The sequence below is a fragment of the Cuculus canorus genome, chromosome 5, assembly GCF_017976375.1.
Source record: "Cuculus canorus isolate bCucCan1 chromosome 5, bCucCan1.pri, whole genome shotgun sequence".
In the NCBI taxonomy this organism is placed as follows: Eukaryota; Metazoa; Chordata; class Aves; order Cuculiformes; family Cuculidae; genus Cuculus; species Cuculus canorus.
Genome location: NC_071405.1, coordinates 34,047,538 through 34,057,068, shown reverse-complemented (window position 1 = coordinate 34,057,068; position 9,531 = coordinate 34,047,538).

Below are 9,531 nucleotides of genomic sequence, written 5' to 3'. Positions count from 1 at the left end.
TTATAAGTGCCATAAAATAAAGGGTGATTTCTAATTAATGACACCATGAGACTGATCTGTACTTACTCCACACACACCCTTTCCCCATCTCACAATGCTGGTTAACTCACTGTTTACCAAACATTTTAGCTATTAATCTCCATTACAGAACTCTTCTGTCTTGCCTCCCTTTTCTTAAGGGACAAATTTTAGAGATTTCTTTCTTTTTTTCTGGCTAATAAATATTTAATTCTTGAATGTAAAACTTGCAAGGCTTGAGGTAGAAGAACGTCATACGTAATAGTAAAGGGCTCTCACTGTGTAGGTTGCTGGTTTGAATTTTATATTCAGAGGTAGGCATTGACATGCAAATCTTGTCAGGAGGAAAGGAGCATTAAACCTAGACCTTCCAAGTACCAGGAAAGTCTTCTCCATATTGGGGGGATACCATTTACTTTGCTGACCATATGTGGCTAACTTAAGTGGTACGCTTGACGAGCAGGCCCTCACCAATAAAACAGGCAGGGCAATAAGTAAATTATGGAAGTTAAAAAGGTTTAGTTGTGATCTGTGATCCCCTCTCTCTTTGGAAAATACAGTGAGCTTTGGCAACACTGAAAGTTGATCATATTTTTATGCATTTAGTAATGTTACTAGTAGCTATTTAGGTATGTAAACACCTCAGGAAGCGGAAACTTACAGCAAATGATGGCCTAAATGCCTTCCAAAGTATTTTTGTAAATTAGCCTCTCTCTTGAACCTCACAAAACTTGCAATATGTGAGAGGGTCAAGAGAGAGGTTCAGCAACACACCATTTTTACAGGCATAACGTCTATGTTTCAGCTCTCTGCCATCTGATGGAACATGACTAGATAGTATCAGTAACTTTAATGAAGTACCAAAATGTTAGTAAAGCTGTTTTCACTGCTGAAAACTTCTTTTAAGTATGCAACTGTATACGTAACCTTGGCTTGTTTTACACAAGGGCATTTATCAGTGAGACAGCATCACATTAAGGCTGCGTGAGTAATAAAGAGTAGAATACCATACACAATAAATGCAAAATTTTAACAATGATGCATAAGGTGGGAAGAGGGAGTTCACTCATTACAATTCAGAAGATAGCAGAGTTCCATTTATTACCTAATGGTTCTCCATTTAACAATGTCTAAGTAATCACTCAATGACCTAAATATGAAGGCTACTTTAAGGAAGAGAAGTTTTGTGTTCACAAGAGTAACAGAAGATTACAGTATAGTAAAAATCAGCTGATCCATCAGCTAAAACATATTTTGGATCAGAGCATTTTTGCATCTTCCATCACATTTCAATAGAATAGTCTTTGTTTGATTTTTACTTTGTTACCTAGTTTAATCCTACTATGCATCTCCATGCGGAAAACCGTACTTAGGAATATCCTGTCGCATTTTCTGATATCCTCCCTGCAAGTCAGGAGGAAAACCCTGAAAATGGAAGGAGATTGATGGAATAATTTATATGGGATGATGAGGTAACCATACTAACTTATAAACTGTTTCAACCAAACAGTTTTATCCATCAGAAGTGAAAAGAAATAGGCCTCCTTTTTTTTGCTAAACTTCACTTTCAAGTGCCTACTGGAGTGTTTTCAGGTAATCTTCAAATAAATGGGGAAGAGCTGCCTAAATGGAAGAGAAAAAACGTACACTCTGCACATGCTCACGAAGCAGAGGAAAATCACAGGACCATGACTCCTCGCTCAAACAGCATGGGAGAATGAAATGGAAACAGGAGAAACATAAGGAAGGAAGGGATAATTCTCCAAACTTCAAATAGTTCAGCATTATAATAAAGAAAAATTACTTGGTTGTAAAAACAAATGTACTGGGGAGTTAAAGGGTTGGAAAGCAGTGCTGTTTTTGCATAAAAGAAAAAAAAATGAGAGGGGAGTATGAAAAGTAATGTTTGTGAATATTTCAGAAAAACCTAACCTTTTGATGTCAGCTACTTTTATTATGCTGTTTTCCTACATAAAATACTTCGAATTTTAGCAAGGAAATACATTGTCCACAGGGTGACCTACTAAGCATAAAATAATTAGACAAACTGAAAAAAAAAATTAGAAAATACACGATGTTCATAGTAATAACTGTAATAATATTGCTAGAGACCCCTTTACAGACATATTCTTCCTGCTAACTAGGGCTGCAAACTGAAACTCCAGCAGGAAAGAAGAGCAAAATAAACAGCCAATTTATGCAGAGAAGTGAGTTGTCCTTGTCATTTTTTTTAGAATCTGCAAGTTTTTAGCACAGAAAGTTAAAGCTACTTTTTCAATTAATATACCTTTTTTTTTCAAATTGATATTGCATTTTTATGTATCAGAATGAACATATGAAAACATATGCATCAGCAAAAGCCAGAATGAACATATGAAAATGAACATATAGTAAGATGCACTACTCGTACCATTATTTAATAATTTATAAGGAACTGAATGTTTAATAATAGAATAAATGACATACTGGAGAATAATTCCCTTCCTATGTCCATATTTATATTTATTAGTGTTAGTCTATATGTACATGTAAGTCCACACTCCACAGTATTGCATGGGGATGAATGCTTTCCTGGTTTACCAGAACTACAAAAAAGTAATTAGACACAAGCTACAATTCAAGTACTTCTCCTTTTGCCTGTATTAAGAGCCATATACTTATACTACGCATCTTTTTGAAATGTCAGGAACTACCTGGAACGATGTCTATTAATGTGTGACTCCTGTTCCAACTATCCATTTTCAATTCCACTCTTTTTTTTTTTTTTTTTTCCTTCAGAGAGCTGAGATCTATATGACACAATATTCCTTATTCTGATGCTTAGAGGCCCTGCCATTTTTGAAAATCAAAGATCCATCTGGATAAACTGCTCTCTCCTGTTCACCAATCATCACAACAAACTTGCTGCTATATAAATGACAGATACGTATATGATAATGCCTTTCCCTGATGCTGAGGAATCACAGAGGACATAGCGACTGTGAAAAAACAGGCAGCTGTAAAAACAGCAAGTGAGCTGACAACACTGCATGTCTTGGATTTCACCACATTGAAGACATTCCAGCTTATGCCAAGAGGTGGAATTGACAGCTCCTTCCCATTCTTCTTCCTGTAACTGAATCTGTAATTCACATCATAGAGTGGGACTAATTGATCAGGATTTATGCTTATTTTCTTCTGATGGTTTATCCTGTGAAGCTCTTATTCAGATAAAAGTGTTTGTTGAATGAAAAATGGGCTCTCACTGTAGAGACGCCCGGATTTGAAATAAAGGCCCACTCTCCACCCCCCTAACATCCTCCCCCATCCACTTAAAGCATCCATTTGGGGGAGGGGAATTCAAGGCAAGGTATTTAAAGGTTTTAGCTCCTGTGAAATTTGACACATACTATCTTTAAAAGTCTTGCTTTCTTTATCCCTAAATTCTTCTGCCATGGCTTGATTATTTTACAGGTGCCAGATATGCAGATTTGGATACTAACTGTACTATCTGTACTTGCTGGGTTTTATCCTCCACACTGCCAAAGGCCAAGAATTTGCAGCTGAATATAAAAGTAAAATTTGATTCTGACTGAAACACAGATGAGAGGAAGGAAGCAGTGAGCTGTGCTCTTGTTTATACAAGTAAGATAAGACAAACTACTTCCATTTGACAGCATGCTGTATCCTGCCTCCACTACACTTAAGGAAGAATGCATTCCCTGCAAGTACTTTAAAGTCAGAATTTCAGACATATAACTTGGTAACACAAATATAAGCAACAGGAAAATGTTTTATTACTTGGTCTGGCCATCCTTCTCGTGCTACCAATATTGCTCTCTTGGTTGGACAACCATAAAACTCATTCACAAAGATCACCCAGAACTGTCTTCTGTATGCAACAACTCAGGAGAATTTTTTGCATGGCGATGCCTTGGATAAAAAAGTGAATGGAGAATAATGAAGATGAATGAGAGGAATAAAAAAGAAAAACAGTGACAAAGAGTAAGCGTATATAGATACAGAGGGGAGGAACGATTAAAGACAGCAAAGTATTAAGTCTATGGTAGGATACAGTTTCCACAGCACTATATTGTAGTGGGAGACAACAATTATCTTAAAGTGCACTAGACTTAATTGTAATTAAGAGAAAGCATTTGAGAAAATTACTTAGTGCCATTAAATCCTTCCCTGCTTAGGGCTGGCAACTTGCCTCAGACCCTTCTATGATGTCCTGCATCTAAACTCATGTCTGAAGACAAGGACCTCTGCCAGGGGAGGCACTTTGTGTCCACTGGATCTGCACTGAGAAGTCTCTATTTCTTCTTCCTAAGCAGAAGAAACGTTCTCAGTTATATTTCCCTTCTTACACCTCTGCTGTCAAGAACCAAAGGCATCACCGTCAGATTTAGACACAGACTTACACACTTCAAGCCCTCAGTCCACACAGATCTTGAAACTTTACTTAATGAGGTACAACTGGCCTCAGGATTCCCAGCTTCATTGACTGGTATCAACAGAGGAGAAGAAAAACCATTTAATTCTATGATAAATCCTTGAGAGATGCCCAGCCACAACCATAATCTCACACATTATTAAGGATGACAGGAGTGGAAATGCAAGGGCTCACCAACTGGACAAGACGATGTCAAGAATTAGCAGCTTGGCTTGCTGCAGCCTCTGTACAGCAAGGAGGAAATGCTATAGTCTACCTTGCTGTTTTGGAAAGACAGGAGAGGACATGGAAGTCTGCAGGGCAGGTGTGTTGCCCATCCTAGCTGGCTGGAGATTACCTTGTGTAGGCAGTGGGGCTGGTGCCCAGAGCTGTGCTGAGCCTTGGTGCATGCTCCCACATGGTTTCTTTTCTCTGGGGTTTCCCCTGAAAGAGATGGGTCTGCCTGCGATGAACAAATACTGAGCCTGTAATTCTCCCTGCCGTGACAGTATGTGACTGTCACTACACTCCAGCCACATTAACTGTGGGTTGTCACTCAGATAACCTGGGGGCAGCCTCTGTAAATTGGCTTGCTAGCATTACACATTTTATAATTGTTGTAAACACATTCAGGAAGGTTTTTTGGCTGTGCTTATTACAACACATTGTAAGACCACTTTGACACCACTATCACACTGTATTGTACCTTAGATTATGCAACTAATGATTATGCAGAAGTAGGTTATTCATGACTTTTAGTCAATTCTTGATTGGTAAGGTAGCTCTGTTATGCATAATAATAGACCAAAGGTTTATCCTGAGCAGTCATTATCCAATACTTCCAAAACTCTTAAATTCCAAGAAGGACCATCCATACCAGGAAATGGGAAATTAACATCAGAAGTCAATGGCTATTGAAAGTTTTGTTTTCTTCTGAAGCTTAGATCATATTTTAAAATGGAATCAAAATGAAGGACATCATGACAAAATATGATTAAAAACTATTTAGAATCCCAAATTCTAACATTACCTGTAAAGTGAAGGAACATTTGTTAGGGGAACCCTTGCACAGCATTTGAAAGAAGAAATACCAAGACTTACTCCTTTTGATGTTACTGAAAGGTGAGAATTGCCATACAGAAAATGTAAGAACTGATTGAGAACATCTGGAGGATGTTGCAGAAGCATTTGCAGGTGTGTCTGTGACAGGATATACCTAGGAAGTATCTGAAGTTATTTACTCTCAAGTTTTTTGTGAAGTTTCTCAGTGCTATATTAAGCTTGTTATTTTGACCAGGGGCAACATACTTTAACTAGCTTTGGGTTTTGTTATGTAATATATTCAGTGTATTTGAAAGATGATAGATTGAGACTCTGGAGCAGGAGATCCTTTCTCTGTCTTTCTGTGAACAAAATACAAGCCTGCTCTCCTGTCAGTGCCAAAGCCTCCCAAGCACCCAGAGCAGTCAATTACTGGTAGTGTTGGTCACTTTAATACAGAACGCCAAAAAGAAATGTTGCTTCAGGAAAGAAACCAAAATTGGAAGGAAAAAATAAATCACAGAATCACAGAATCACAGAATCACAGAATCACACAAGGTTGGAAAGGACCCATTGGATCATCGAGTCCAACCGTTCCTAACACTCCCTAAACCATGTCCCTAAGTACTTCATCCACCCGTTCCTTAAACACCTCCAGGGAAGGCGACTCGACCACCTCCCTGGGCAGCCTGTTCCAGTACCCAATGACTCTTACTGTGAAGAATTTTTTTCTGATATCCAACCTGAACCTCCCCTGACGGAGCTTCAGGCCATTCCCTCTTGTCCTGTCCCCTGTCACTTGGGAGAAGAGGCCAGCTCCCTCCTCTCCACAACCTCCTTTCAGGTAGTTGTAGAGAGTAATAAGGTCTCCCCTCAGCCTCCTCTTCTCAAGGCTAAACAACCCCAGCTCTCTCAGCCGCTCCTCATAAGACTTGTTCTCCAGCCCCCTCACCAGCTTTGTTGCTCTTCTCTGGACACGCTCCAGAGCCTCAACATCCTTCTTGTGGTGAGGGGCCCAGAACTGAACACAGTATTCGAGGTGCGGTCTCACCAGTGCCGAGTACAGAGGGAGAATAACCTCCCTGGACCTGCTGGTGACCCCATTTCTGATACAAGCCAAGATGCCATTGGCCTTCTTGGCCACCTGGGCACACTGCTGGCTCATGTTCAGTCGGCTGTCAACCAGCACCCCCAGGTCCTTCTCTTCTGTGCAGCTCTCCAGCCATTCTTCCCCCAGTCTGTAGCGCTGCATAGGGTTGTTGTGCCCCAAGTGCAGGACCCGGCATTTGGTCTTGTTAAACCTCATCCCGTTGGTCTCGGCCCAGCAGTCCAGCCTGTTCAGATCCCTTTGCAGAGCCTCCCTACCCTCCAGCAGGTCGACACTTCCTCCCAGCTTAGTGTCATCTGCAAACTTGCTGAGGGTGCACTCAATGCCTTCATCCAGGTCATTGATAAAGACATTGAACAGAGCTGGACCCAGTACTGAGCCCTGAGGAACTCCACTTGTGACTGGCCTCCAGCTGGAGTTAACTCCATTGACCACCACTCTCTGGGCCCGGCCATCCAACCAGTTTTCAACCCAGGAGAGTGTGCGCCTGTCCAGGCCAGAGGCTGACAGTTTCTGAAGCAGAATGCTGTGAGAAACTGTGTCAAAGGCTTTACTGAAGTCCAAGAAGACTACATCCACAGCCTTTCCCCCATCCAGTAGTTGAGTGATTTTGTCATAGAAGGTGATCAGGTTAGTTTGGCAAGATCTGCCTTTTGTAAACCCATGTTGACTGGGCCTGATCACCCGGTTCTCTTGCGTGTGCTTCATGATAGCACTCAAGATTACCTGTTCCATGACTTTCCCTGGCACTGAGGTGAGACTGACAGGCCTGTAGTTCCCCGGATCCTCTCTGCAACCCTTCTTGTATATGGGCACAACATCAGCCAGCCTCCAGTCTAGTGGAACTTCCCCAGTCAGCCAGGACCTCTGGAAGATGATGGATAGGGGTTTGGAAAGGACATCCGCCAGTTCCTTCAATACTCTTGGGTGGATCCCATCCGGCCCCATAGACTTGTGGACGTCTAGCTGGGCAAGCAAGTCTCTAACCGCCTCCTCTTGGATCACGGGAGCCTCAATCTGCCCCTCTAACTCTTGGATTTGTAAACAGAAGGAACAACTTTCTTTGCTATTAAAGACTGAGGCGAAGAAGGCATTAAGTACCTCAGCCTTGTCCTTATCCCCTGTCACTGTTATTCCTTCTGCATCCACTAGAGACTGGATATTCTCCCTCGTCCTCCTTTTCCTGTTAATGTACTTGTAGAAAGACTTTTTGTTGTCTTTCACAGACTTAGCGAGTTTTAATTCTAGTTGGGCCTTGGCCCTCCTGATTTTTTCCCTGCACGATCTCACTTCGTCCCTGTAGTCCACCCAAGACGCCTGTCCTTTCCTCCAGAGCACATAGAGCTTCTTTTTCTTATTGACGCATCTTGAGATCACCCTGCTCCACCAAGCTGGCTTTTCCCCCCGCCGGCTCCTTTTCCGGAACACAGGGATGGCCTGCTCTTGAGCTGATAGGATTTCATTTTTCAAGAGCGCCCAACCCTCATGGGCTCCCTTGCCCTGAAGGACTGTTTCCCACGGGACTTTGCTAATCAACCTTCTGAACAGGCCAAAGTCTGCCCTCTGGAAGTTTAATGTGACTGCCTTGCTAACCCCCTTCTTAATCCCACCTAGAACTGAAAACCCTATCATCTCATGATCACTTAATCCCAGGCGTCCTCCAACCGTCAAATCCCCAACAAGACCTTCCCTATTCACAAACAGCAGGTCTAGGAAGGCACCCTCCCTTGTTGGTTCGCTAACCAGTTGTGCAAGGAAGTTGTCTTCGATGCACTCCAGGAACCTCCTAGACTGTTTCCTTTCTGCTGTATTGTACTCCCAGCAGACATCCGGAAAGTTAAAGTCTCCCACAAGGACAAGAGGCAGAGATTTAGAGACTGTCCCCAGCTGTTTATAGAAGAGTTCATCAGCAGCTTCTTCTTGGCTGGGTGGTCTGTAACAGACTCCTATCACAAAGTCCCCTTTCTTGTGGGCTCCTCTGATTTTAACCCATAGGCACTCGATCCCGTCCTCACCGTAATCCAGTTCGAGAGTTTCAAAGCACTCTTTGACATAGAGGGCTACCCCGCCTCCTTTCCTACCCTTCCTGTCCCGCCTGAAGAGTTTATATCCCAACATAGCTGTAGTCCAGTTATGTGAGTCATCCCACCACGTTTCTGTGATGGCAATGACATCATAGTCACCTTGCCCTACAACAGCTTCCAGCTCATCCTTCTTATTGCCCATGCTGCGTGCATTGGTGTAAATGCACTTCAGCTGGGCTGATGAACCTTCAGCCCTCATAAAGGGAAGAGAGTTTATTCTCGATTGACTGGTCCTTGGAATAACTAATTCCACAGACCCAGTTTTATCCTTACTGTCCCCACTTATACTCGCCCTCACTTGCCCTATTGTGGTGTACTGGTGGTCCTCTCCAGCACACCATTTCTCAGCCGCTGGTTTCCCACTTCCAGGCTCATTCCCAACTAGCCTGGTCTCCTCCCCTTCCCCCTTCACATCTAGTTTAAAGCTCTATTTAAGAGCCTAACCAGATTTTTAGAGATAACTTTAGTTCCCCTTCGAGACAAGTATGACCCATCCCTAGTAAGAAAACCTGGGGGTGGGTGGGTCACCCCATGATCAAAGAAGCCAAAGCCTCTCTCCTCACACCAGGCTCGGAGCCAGGCATTAATCATCTGTACGTTCCTGACTTCCTGCTCCATATTCCTTAGTATTGGGATGGAGCTAAACACCACTTGCGCTCCAGAGCCCTCAATCATCTTCCCTAAATCCCTGAAGTCTCTTTTGATGGCTTTCAGCTTTCTGCGCTGTAAGTCATCATTACCTATTTGAAATACTAAGAGGGGATAGTAATCCGTTTCCTTCACCAAGGAAGGGAGTTTTCTATTGATATCCCTCACTGAAGCCCCCGGCAAGCAGCAGACCTCCCTGTGGAGCGGGTCCGGTCTGC